General features: G+C 39.7%; 1 long non-coding RNA gene across 1 annotated transcript in view; it reads left to right on the top strand.

Moving 5' to 3' along the window:
* The window catches only part of LOC108445042, an 18,023-nt gene extending 11,576 nt beyond the window's left edge, over positions 1-6,447 (top strand). The window contains exon 3 of the long non-coding RNA XR_001859781.1: positions 6,432-6,447. This is a non-coding gene — a long non-coding RNA (uncharacterized LOC108445042). The remainder of the gene's footprint in view (positions 1-6,431) is intronic.
* Positions 6,448-13,146: the final 6,699 nt, after the last annotated feature.

Genomic DNA, 13,146 nt, shown 5'->3' on the forward strand with positions numbered 1-13,146 from the left:
TCCTCTCCTCCTCCATCGCCAGTGCCTGGGGGGCGGAGGGGGGAAGGGAGCCCGCCTCTGTGTGTGTGTCTGTGTGTGCGTGCGCCTTTAAGAGGGAGCCGCTCCTGCACTGACGGTTGGGATTTGAAGTTTTCCCTCCCCCTGGAAGTTGTCATGGCGACGGCAGCTCTCCCCCCCCGCCCCCGGGGCTGCCCCGGTGGCTCTCCTGCCGGGAGGTTCCCCGGGTCACGTGACTCCCCGCGCGTGTCCGGCTGGCGGGGGCGCGCGGGCACCGGCGGCGTTCCCGCCTGGAGGAGCCCCGGGACCGGGGCTGCTCCCCCTGCGCTCTGCCCGGGCAAATGCAGCCTCCCCTCCCGGCCCCTGTCCCTGTACGCGCTGGCATTCGGCACGTGTGCCGCCTCGGGGCGGCGGGCGCTTCGGTTGGGTTTTTTGTTTGTTTGTTTATTTGTTTGGGGAGGTGGGGTGTGAGCACTGATGCCAGGAACTGCTTGTTTGTATTGTTTCAGCAGACATTTCCCTTCTTGGGGAAATAGAATCCTTGATCTTCAAGTAGCGTGTTAGAGTCAGTGCCGATCCTTCCTGATGGCTGAGCGGGGAAGCACATCTAGTGTGGCTGGGAGGGTGAGCAGCACTTCATTCAGTGTTTCTGCGTGCACTTGAGACAAGAGCAAAGTAAGAAGTGAATACCTAACAAGCTGGTATACCTGTATTTGCAGGCAATTAGCACTGTCCGAGTTCGTGGATTTTTTACAATTTTCAGTAACCTGGTGACTGCTTCATACGCACAAGCTTCTTGATCTTGCTGTGTTGCCCCAATAACACCTGTAAACACCTGTTATAACACCTGTGTATATGTTAACATGCCTGTGTATGCTTGCACTGTCTTTTTAGCTCTCCAAGTGATAGTATTGTTTAGAAAACAGTGTTTGTGTATTTCTGTACACTACTGCCCTATATAATGCTTCTAATAGAAATGCAGTTTAATTAGAATATATAGGAGAGCCAGTTTATTGATATAGATGCTGTGATAAGGTGTTAAATCTGAGAATGGATATCTCTCACAAGTGTCACTTTCTGTGGTTGCCTTTTATCTAATGGCATTTCACTTAAAAATTTAAACTAAAATCCTAAAAGTCTGAAGGGACATTCGGGTGGTCATTGCATACTGCCAGATGTGTTTGGGAAACTGCACAGCACAACCCACACTGAGAAGGAGTGTAAAGAAATACCAAAGGTTGAGCCCTCTGCTGGGCAGATCTCCTGGGTTAAGGGAACTTCTTCAGAGTTGCCTTTTGGGTTGCTATCGGAGACTGAAATATTATAGTTCATGACTTAAACATTTTCATGAAGGACTTTTGCCTGTTATAGCAAAACTGTATTACAAAAGCTGCAGAGAAGGCTACTACACCGTGAATGGGGCTCTGACTGAGACCCTGGACTGCTCTCTGATCCTGTCACTGAGAATTGCGAAGTGCAAAACTGTCACATAATTACTCACATTTTACACTGATTGCACTGTGGTGGTGCTTCACATTCAGCTTTCTCTTATTTGGAATAAAAGTTTAGGGTATGATTTCTTTGTATGTTCATGATGTAAAATTCAGTTACTAGAAAGGAGCCCTGAAATTGTTAGCAACTGCTAAGGAGAAGGGACATAGGTTATGGTTTAATAGTTAGTCAAGAGCTATCTCGGTTAAGAACTGTTACCTGGCATGCCTGTTGAGCAGCCCTTATCAGAGAGAGAGTGTAAACAAAGTGTCAAGAAAGTGAGTAGTCAGGATAATGGAGGCACAGTACGCTTAACAGGTTTGGGCTGGGGATTTTTTTGTGTGTGGGTTTTTTTTCCCTTTACTCCTTTGAAATTCTGTTGCATTAAGTTCTGTAAAATAATCTCCTACAATAGCTCAAAATAACTTCTAAAGTAAAAATGGTTCATTGTTCTCACTTGCCAAAGTATTCCTAAGGATTTGAAGAGTCTAACAAGGTTAGTATTAACTGGAAGGTCTGAACAATGGCTGGGTTGATTGCTGAAATGGCAACATGGTGGAGGAAGGAGTGGTGAGTATGACGGATTTGGCACTCTTCTCAAGAATCATGTGCTTGTAGTAAAGGAAGAAAAACAGTATGGTAAGGCGGTAGTCCCCCAGTTCTTGAACTAGCATACTGTAAATCCTAACAAACAAAAAACCTGCCACCACCAACAGATTGCTCTACCCTTAAAATTCTTCAAAATGAAAAAAAAATATTGAAAGGTGATATGGTTCTGTGGACTACTATCTTTCGTGAGGCATTATATTCAGAGAACAGAGTAAGAAAGCACAGACTCCTTTAACAATGTTTCTGCTAAACTTTTTGGATGAGCAACTTTATTTTGATGTTTTGTGTCATTTACTGTATCAATACTAAATTTGGTATTGGCATTTCTGTAGTATAATTAATTGAGCACTTTGAAATAATTTCTCTGTCAAGGATTCTTCATCTACTTTCTTTATAGAAGTGGTAAACTGAACAAGAGATAACACCTCCAAGACAGTGACAGGCTCAGGGTGGACAGTGTTCATATTTACAACAGTGAGACTGAAATAATATTCCCTGGAGGGCTAATGATGGTTAGGGGCCTGTGCTCAAAGGGCTGAGTTGCCAGATTGTTCATTGGTCAAAACCTGGTTGTAGACTTAACTCTAAAACCCATGCATACATGTAAAAGCTTGGGTTTTGCCAGCCTAATATGTTAACTTGTGATCTGTGGAATATGATTTAAAGTCTTGTGTTAAAATACTCAAACACTAAGTGAATTTGAAAAGAAAAACAGTGAGAAACTTTCACTGACATTACTGAAAGTTTATTTGGTATCTAAACATCCTTGAAGGTACAAAAGACTCCACATGGTAAATGAATGGAATATATTAACAGAAATTTGAAATAGGTGTTCAGTACAAAATGTCTGTTCAGGTGGAAATCTTCGTGTGTGTTATGTTGAGCACTAACATTCCTAAAATGCTTAGGCTTGTGCTTATTGGATGCTCCTAACTCTTGCATGACTCAATCAGAGTTCAAAACTAGATGCTCTTAAAAGGCATCTGGAGGTCTCAATTCTGTTGGTGTCCTTACAGCTGTGTAGTACATGCTAACAAATACTGCGCATAGCAGTGCTCACTGGTATGTTTTGTCCTAGGTACAGTCTTTGTGACATAATTAACACAAAATACCCTAATTCTAAATTGTGTATTTATAGAAAAGTGACAGAAAGCTCAGAGTTGAAGTACCTGACTTAGCCAATAACCGAGTTCTGTGGTGGTTTAAATTGCAAGGTATTTTATAGAGGTGAATATCAGAAGGGTTAAAAATTGCTCTCTGGTGCTCTTTGATTAAAACTCTGTAATGTGAATTGATTAATTCTATTCCATCAGATTGAGAGGCTTTGACACTATGGAGCTATAAGTCTAGCTTTGTGATCAGCCTTAAGAAACAGGATTTTTGCAGGTTTCTTCAAGCAGTAATTGATCCCACTGCCCGATTTCATTTGAACTTCATAGATAGAGTGTTGGCAAGTACTTTGAGTTCCCATTACTTTCATGAATAGGCACTGAGTAGAAACCAAGTAGTTGCTGGGATGCAAGAAAGCTTCAAGCACAAGGTCAGGCTTTTTGCTATGTTATCACAGTAACCTGTGGGTGAGGTTTGGAGCAGTAACATGAGGCTTTTTAATGGAAAGTGCCAGGTAGCTCCAACCATGGATGTTGGAATCTTGCTAGGACCCTGCCGTGTGTTGTGAAAATGTAACAGTGTCTAAGTAAAACTTTCATTTTCAGTGAAAGATTAAAATATTATTGCTACTTTTTCAAAAAGAAATACATTGCTATTTGGGGGAAGGGCAGAAGTTTTACTGTTCCTCTGCTGCAGCTCAAGGGCACACATTTGACAGGAAATAGCCTTGGTATTGCTTTCTTATGAAAACTGAAATTTGATCAAAGTGAAAATCCATTTTTGTATGCTTGTGAAATCTAGCATACAAATACTCTTTTACTCTTGTTACATTTTTTCAGACTTTTTTCCTTCAAAACTAGGGTACGGTAGTGTATCTAATTCTGTTTTGTTAGATCTAGACTTTCAAATTTTTTTTTTTTAAAGTATTTGAACTTCTGCTCCAGCTTACTATTTTTGAACAAGCTGTCTCAAAACTGCACTTTTCTAGAAGAGGAATTCCACCCCAAACAAAAGATTTATAGCTGCTTCATTTGGTGGCATCCCCACACTTGTACCACTCCTGCATTAAATACCTCGTATCTTTATTCCCACAATATGCAGCAGTGTTCTCACTTTCCATGTGGCTGTAAGTACTTTGCAGCAGGGTTAGTGTCACCTTTTTTTGTAATACTGCCATGATTGTCAGTGATTTTCTATGGTTACCATAGTAGTAGTGGGAAAACCAGTTATTTTACTACACATCTGTAATGTTCTTGTGTATCTACTAGTGATTGCTATGGTTGCTCAGTGCTATGTTACCTGTCAGGCCACTAACAGACTTCATGCAGTAATGACTTCATTATGATACCTGCTTTGAACTCTTGCTTCCTTGGTACTTCAGTGTCTTTAAACAGCCAACAAGTCTGCTGTGGCCATAGTGCCATCATCCAATACAATGGGCAGTAGTACTGGTGTAAGGTGTTCCTGTGGATCTGTTGCGCTTTGAGCTGTGATGTGAAACCCTTGGAGTGATTCCAGTGTGAAGCAGATCAAGGAAGTAGTCTCAGTGTTACTGCAAATGTTGGAAGAAGAACAGGAGTGAAATCTAGATCAGAATCACAGCACAGGTTCACAGGCAGTTTTTGATGTAATGAGGGAAGATGGTATCGTGTGAGGGAAGAGCTCAAACTGGTATTACAGAGTCAAGTGTGCAGTGGGCATTAGCACTGAGCACTTACTGTGAACCGCAGTTTAAGAATGCAATAAAGTGCCATTTTGCATTGTGAAGTCCCATGGAACTGTTACCAGAATGGAGTAATTGCAATTCTGACTGCATGTTCATGCCTCTTGGATGCTTGCATCAGCATTCACTGGACTCCTGTCTGATCTGCTTTAACTCAGTGTCTGGTCAACTGGCCGTTACGCAGTTGGGGATTTGCAAAAGAAAAAAAAGAATTGATGGATGCTGCTGCTAGTACAAGGATAGGAATGGGCTTTTGCAACAGAAGCAGCATGGATGATAGCAGAAAGGAACCACTGGATTGGTTTAGCTGACAGGAATGGAACACAGTCCTAAACATACCATCCCAATTTCCCCTGAACAAAACAGGTTAACAAAAGAGCAAAAATGGTCAGTGTGTGTATATAGGTCATTGGAAGTTGCTGTGGTGTATGTATTGCATTAACTCTTTAGAGTGAAATAAGAGAAAACACGTGGGGTTTATTTTGTGTTGGATATCTTTGTTTCAGATACGTAGTGTTAAATTGGTTTCTTTTCCATATCTTCTCACAATCCATTTCAACTCATCAGCTTTTCTCTCAGAAAGAAGTAATTGCCCACTGCTGTCATGTGTTTTTGAAGGGCTATCTTATGATTGACTCTTGAGAGAAATTTATGTGGTGAGAACAGTACAAGAAAAGTTAGATTAATGACACCCAGAGACTTAGTTGAAAAGGCAGAGTGAGGAAGTCCTGTGTATTTAGCAGTAGATGCAGTACTAGTTCACTGATCCGTTGTGAACCTGCAATTGTAAGGATCTATGGAGCATAATTTTTATGAAAGACAAAACTGTACCTGCTACATAGACTAATCCATGGATTGTGTGGGATACAAGCAGTGCTTGCTTTGAGTTTTTTGCAGTTGGAACAGAAATGTGTTGCTGGGCATGCCAGTAGATATGCATATCTTCAGTAGTGTTGATAAAACCTGTGATTGTTTTTGGTGCTCCCTACGTCTAGATGTATGTGGAATAAGTTCAATTTTTAAGTGTTCCAGGAACTACTGTAATCTTTGTCAGTGTTTCTAGGCATAGCTTGGACTTTCCTAATGTATGTTCTTATAAGGTAGCTGTTTACTTTTTATGTGGCTGATAGAGAGCTGAGAAATTTAAACTCTGATAGTCTTTCTACATTATATGCACTGAGAATTTCCTAAGCTGGGACTTGTGTAAACCAAAACCATGGAGTGCAAATAAAGTCACTGCAACTCCCTCTCATTTCTTCCCTTGATTTGGCATTTAGTAACTGTGCTCTAATGCTTGAGGTTGGTAACTTTCAGGGGATTTTTTTGTTGTTGTTGATGCATAACACGGTATTATTGTTTTTCTTTCTAAACTCACTGTGCCTACCTTCATGATTTATGTTGACTGGTATGAGCATTCATTTATTAAACAGTTCAACAAACTAGACTGTAAAACTAATCTAACTTAACACTAACCTAGAAAACAGGAGGGGAGACGTGGCAGGAGGAAGAAGAGGAAAGAGAAGGTCAGATCTAGTTGAACTTGGATCAGTTTTCTAATCAGGTTTACAATGTATCTGTTTTTTCTCCTGAGTCAAGTGTAAGTAGCTTTACTGGGGAGGACAAGGCTTCTGATTTTTAGCAACTGTTTATTTTAGCAACATCTTTGGGGGTTTGAAGTGAGCTGGAAACTAAGTTGGCTGAAGAATGTCATAACCAATGAGACTGTTGATGAGAGAGAATACAGTACCACTAACAATACGATCTTTCCACTTGTTCTCCCTTTATAGTAGAACTTGTCTGGTGTAACAGTGAACTGCCCTTCTGTTTTAAGTTAGTCTTGGAGGCTTACTGTAAGTTTTTTTGTTGTTGTTGCTCTGGGTTGGTTTTCTGTTAGTTGAGTCTCCTGAACTGTCTTGCTATGTAAGGGAAATAACAATAGGAATGTGTTATGCTGATCAATTTGTCCAATCAGTGTATGCTGTTGAGGAGCTGTATTCCAGCTACTAGCAGATAGCTAGGGCTTGTACTGCCTACAGCTAAAATGGGAAAAATTAGTACCACTTTTCCTTTTCCACCCTTGCTTTTTTTATTTTTCAGCTATATTATATGGGTGCTTTGAGTAGACAGTTACAATGGATCCCTTTTTCTTGAATATGACTCAAGTATCAGGGCTTCAAACAAAGTTGTTATTCTAACCTTTAGAGTTCAGTGTGTTTATGTAGAGTGTAGAGGTCAGGCGGAGCTTTATAGACTTCACTAACTTAAAATTCTTTGTCCCAGTTAGAACCACTGTCTTTTATATTATTCTTGAACCTTGCTCTCTTGAATGTGCTTGGTGGGAACTTTGATAAGATAGGTTGGAACATTAATAGAGGTTGGAACAAAACTGGATTGGTGTGATTCTCATGTATAGTATCAAACTTCTGAAAAGATGACATTCTAAATTCAGCTACCATACTTTAGGGAAAAAACCACAGAACACAAAACCAAACAAAACCGAAATCAGACACAGCCTTGTTTGGGGGTATAAACTTATGTGGTACATCTCTTCTTTTTCCACTGCTAATCTACCACTTTATCCTTCCATTCACTAAAGGCATAAAGGAGCCAGGAAGAAGGGAGGGGAGAGTAGGGAAGATGGATGGTAGTGGCTCATCTGTTTGAGTGTGTAAGGGCGCAGGAGATGTATTGCAGAGAGCAGAGAACTCTGAATCTGCAGAAATGCACTGAGCTGTGGAGGCTGAATTCCTTTTTATGGGGCATGGTCAGCAGCATGTCACTCTGCAGATCAAAGAGCCACGTGTCAGGTGGGTGGTTTTTTTGTTTCCACTTCTGGCACGGTCCAGGTTCCTGTGTAGTATCTTGAGAAGCTGGATTAACCCCTTCTTAGATAAACGTCCTATTCTTGGCAAAATTCTTCTAGCATCTCAGCTACTGCTCTTGTGTTTCGTTCTCAGCATCCATCCAGGCTTGTATTTCCATAACAGCATGTATTGCAAGAGTGTGAGTTGGGTAAATGTCACTAGATGTGATTGGTTTTTTATTTTATTTTTAAGTTTGTTGGTAAATGAGAGCTCACTGAATTTGTGACCTCTTTAACTATGTTCCTCCCTTTCAGTTTCTAACTTAGTAGAGTCCTGACATCCAGTTATGAGATATCCTAGCTTTTGTGGCACCTGGGGTTTGATTACTCATGTTCAAAGTGCTGTTCAGTGGGAAAAATTACTGGTTTTCAGTGTGTTTTATTGTAAAATGTTGCTAGTTTATTTTAAAAATGCTTCATTTTCAGATTTTAAGTATTTATCTTCTCCTTCCACAGTTCCCAGCTTCTTCAAATCATCTTAATTAAAGGCTAGTTAGTTTCACACGTGAATAATAGTTCTCATTGTCATAATTCGACTTTCATGGAATTTTCTAGAATATTTAGCTTTATAAGCTAACTTTAGTGCATTTCTAGTCTGCTGATGCACTAATAAGTCAGAGGGCAGTGTGATTAATCTAGGGTTGAATATGTTCCTGCTTTTCATAACTGTTGTCAAAAAGCTTTGTATATCTTATTTAAAAGTTTTATTTTCCATTCTAAAAGCACTACACCATTTAGTAATGCCAGGTAGAAATACTAGTGGTGTAAAACTGGTGGACATCTTTTGATTAACAATGAATTAGTATTGCCATATATAATGTAGATTATAGAAGACTGCTTTAAAGGAGCCCTGCTTGTGATTGCAGCTGGCAGTTTGGCTCACAGAACAGAGTGTGCCACAGCAAGGTCCAGCTAAATGTGAAGATCTGACTTCACCTAAGTGTAGCTATTAAGCCCCCTAATCTGAAAATGGGGGAGGATTATCAAATGGCTACTGTTTTGTGACCTTACTTCAGATGTAGGTCATTCTGGTGTTAGTCACTGATGAGGGGGGAAAAAAAATAGAATCTGTTTGAGTTTTACTGCTGACTTAAACTGTTCTGTGTATGAGCTTGAGTCCTAGCTGTGACAAACTGTTTCAAAAAATTTCAAAAATTATTCAAAATAATGCAGTGATTGTGGAGTTACCTGTGATTCTGGTATATGCTCCTTCAAATTTTTTATTCTTCCTGGACTGTCTCTATCTTTCTCTCCATCCTTCAACTTTCATGAGTAGTATTTAACTGACTAAAAACAAAATTGAAAGTGATACAGTACAATGGCTGTTGGGGAAATACGGTTTATAAACTCATTTTTGCCATTTTGAAAGGTGTCCCTACCCACAGCAGGGGGCTGGAACTAGATAAGCTTTAAGGTCCCAAGTCTTAAAGCCATTCTATGATCCCTATTTACTTGAGAATTTTGCCACCTGTTGTGTGTTCCGCTCTGTTGTGGCTTTTCATGTCAGAGATCTTCCCATGATATTAAGAGAGTTTTAAAGCTTTCCTAAATGAAGTCCTGCCACACCTCTTTCTGTTGATGGCTAAATCTGAGGAATTGTTCAATTATAGTTGTCCTGTGGTCTGTCAGGAAGTGAGATCCTTTGGTCAAAGTAATTTCAACTGTGCAGCTCTTATTGGATTCTTTACTTGTTTACAGGTGTGTTCCTGTCCGTCATTTAATTAGATGTGAAATGAAATGTCATTTTTTTATCTTTGAGGCCTACATCATACTCTCTGCTGATGCAACGAGTCCGAACTTCAGGTGTACTTGTATGCTTCTTTTAATTGTTGGTTAAATGTATTTAGCAAGGTAAAACTTTCTTGTAAGGAAATTGTCTTCTTGAGGCTGGACCATCTTCTTCAGCATTGCTTGTTCTTGTCTTCCTTCTTTTTTGTCAGTTCTCTGCCTGTTTTACATGCACAACTCCCCACAGGCTTGACAAAGTTTTGTCTTGAGATGCCAATTTGTGTTCAAATTGGTTAAACTGTGACAGCACATCTGTCCTGACTCTAACTGATGTATATGCCATAAGCACTTAATACCAGTCTGCTATAATGGTGTCCAAAAACGTGCACTCCTGTTTCATGTCACCATTCCCTCGCAGCTGTCTAAGGACCTCAGAAATGTGAGGTAGCTCTTGATTTTTGGGCTTTCTCTTTTTTCTTATGTGCCTTACTGCAGTTTGCTTTAATCCCTTACTGCTTTTTAAACAGCAACAACAAACCCTTCCTTAAACCGATACTGGCCTTGCTTTTGAAATGCCAGATGTTATACCTTCTCAGAAAGAATTTCTTCAACAAGACCATCAGACTGGTTAGGATATATTGGAAAGTACCTTTGTTTCCCATCTGCATCCTTGTCAAAGTCTACTGACTCCTGAACAAATGGGTTTTAGCCTAGTGAAATAGGATTTAATAAGAAATGGTCCATTTGGAACCTGTGGTGTTGGTTCTTATCTTGAAATGTTGAAAGTGCCCGGAGGGCTCTGAGTTTAGTGCTGATGTGAAAAACTGCACTTCAGCACCGACCCTAGATCAACTTTTATACATACCCCTCAGAAGAAATGGTGGATGAGTCCTGGATACTTAGTACCTTGGTATGTCACTTGTACAGAACAGAGTGTTTTCTTAAAGCTAGAGCTTCTCTGCAAAACATAAAGAGTTTCTTTACTGGAGAGTTCACATCAGAGATAAACTGCTTAGTAAATCCTAAAATACCAGAGTTTCTGAGGAAGGATTTGTCTGTAAAGCAGTCATGTCTAAATTACTGTTGTCATCTCTGGCAAGCACTCTTTGTCCCACAAACCTTCAAAGGATGAACTGAAAATTTAATACATCATGGATTTCTCATTTAGGTAGTCAATGCTTTCTGCAGTTACACTGTAGGAGAAAAAGCTGTGAGAGAAGCACTCTGTAGTGTGACCTGAGGAAACTTGCATGATGAGTTTAGGTTATTGAAGTCTGTGATATTACTTGCTGCATGTGTCTGTTAATTGGTGACTTTAGGAATACTTGTCCAGTGGTTCAGGAAGGGGTTTTGCTGGCCCATACCTGGCTTTATAAGGCCTTTACTCCAGGTTATTACATACAGTAGTAGTTTGATGGCTGCTACTTGATGTAACTTGAAGTAATTTCCTGCTCTTTCATATTGTCTGAGGAGATCCTGACATCTTTTTGGACTGAGGAATCACATCACTTGCCTTGTCTGCCTCATTTAGCCACCAGCATCATAAACTACAGAGCCAAAACAGCCTCTTCTGCGGTTGTCTGTGGGAGTACTTAACTTGGTAGTGATTTGGATGGTGTATTTGAAGAGCTTTTAACTCTCCTTTGCTCTGTGTGGTGCTGCACTTCTCCACCTGCCCTTAACTGACCTGATTAAGTGGCATTCAGGCCAGTTGCAAACTGGATACTCGACAGCTTCATGTGTTCTGCATCTCAAGTGGCAACCAGGCATTTTATCCTCTTTCGTTCTCAACCTTTCTGATAAGTAATAAATGCTGTTTTGCTCTTTGTGTGAGAGATATGAGTGATCTTGACCTATGAGACTGATTTGAGAAATTTGGTACCAGATAAGTAACTTTATACGAAGTTTTCCAGAATGCTGAAACTGAGATTTATGTGGTTCCTGCAGAAGTTTCCCTCTTGCTGGAAATACAGACTGTAATCACACCTTTCATTTAAGAAATACTATAAATGTATTCTTGACCTTGCAATTCACTTGGCTTCTCTAAGTGGTTGCAGTTGTCTTTCCAAATTGTTTCATTAAGAGGGAAAAGTACTCTACTTATAGATCAGCTCAAAGTACTGAAGTTTCCTATTTTGTCTTGCGTGAGACTTACGGGAAGCAATGGGTTTTGACTCTCTTGGGTCAAACAAACTCACTAAACTGTGAATGGAATAATGAACTCTGCTAAAGATTCTACCTTTTCTATTTATCTTATAATTTATGGTTCTTATGGAGAAAAAGAAGTGAACCCCAAAACAACTGATTCAAATACTTTTTTTTTTTAGCTGCTTGATCTTAGTGCAGAATTTGTGCTGAATTGTTTAAGGGGTAAAACAGGGGCATCAACTTTTTTCTTTTTTTGCATTGTATTAAGTGAAGAGGTATCTCTTTGCTTTTAAAGCAGACTAACAAATTTAGAAGTGAGAATCACTGTCTGTGGAAATAATGAATGTTTGCTTTTGCTGAGGAAGAGACAGTGCTGGAATACAGAAGGAACAGAGTGTTTCTGAGTCAGGGGAGGTACTGTTTAAACCCATCTGCCTTGTGTAAGAGCTTTTGTCTGTTCCCCACATGATTCAGGTATTCAGAATCTTGCCCCTAGGTACTTAAAAAATGTATCTGGTTTTCCTTTGTGGTGTTCTACTCCCTGCTCCCCAACTGAGGTTGGACAGTTGTTAGTGATGTGAGCTTTGTAGAGTCAAATCAGAAATTCAACTGTTAGAAAAATCTTCCAGTAAATTCTCAGATCTAGTCTATGGTTGAATTTGAGTGCTATATGAATTATGTTCCACTGCAGATAGGTTCAAGTCCTGCACTTTGAAGCTTACCATTTTTACTTTATCTTGTGCCATTTAATGATTGGGAGGAAGTTTATCAAAAGTGTTTACAGATGCATTCTAATTGCTTTAAAAAAAACTAGACAAAAAGAAACCCAAACACACCTGCTTAATCTTTGAATTGTGTCAAATATTAGATGCAAATCCCAGAGACTGACTTTTTCCTATTCTCTTCTTATGTGACACCTTTTATCTGATGAGAGTGCCTAATGTGAAGCTAAAATTTGAGTTTAAAGTATTTGTTTCTATATTTCTGCTTTTCTAATCTCCATGGGGAAATGAAGGGATTCAGCCTTCTTAATCAAAACTTAAACAATTGGAAACTTTTGTCTGTTCATTTCAGTATATTCTGCACGTTCAACAGATGTTGACTTAAACGATGCAGATTCCAGGTTGGTTGTCCATGGCCTGTAAGCTGGGATACCCCGCCTACCTGCCTTGAGCAATGTCATCTTTTCTTTTATTCACTGAGCATGTTTGAGAACTGGTTTGAAATCACTGTTTAGCTGACTTCTTTCAATCTAACTGGAGCATCTGAGCCACTTGCGATTTTAACCTTGAGTACCAGAAAATATCTTTTAGAGGAAATAGGCATAGTTAAAAATTTTTATTTGAAGTGAAGTTTTTAAATAGATAAAAGTCTATTTCTTGTTAACATGTTGCTAGCTCTAAATTTTGTCTAATTTGCAAAGCCACATTCTGGCTGGATTAAAAAATGATGGCTGTTAGAGGAGCTTTTGGGGGGT

This window comes from Corvus brachyrhynchos, unplaced genomic scaffold (genome assembly GCF_000691975.1).
Source record: "Corvus brachyrhynchos isolate BGI_N302 unplaced genomic scaffold, ASM69197v1 scaffold80, whole genome shotgun sequence".
NCBI lineage: Eukaryota > Metazoa > Chordata > Aves > Passeriformes > Corvidae > Corvus > Corvus brachyrhynchos.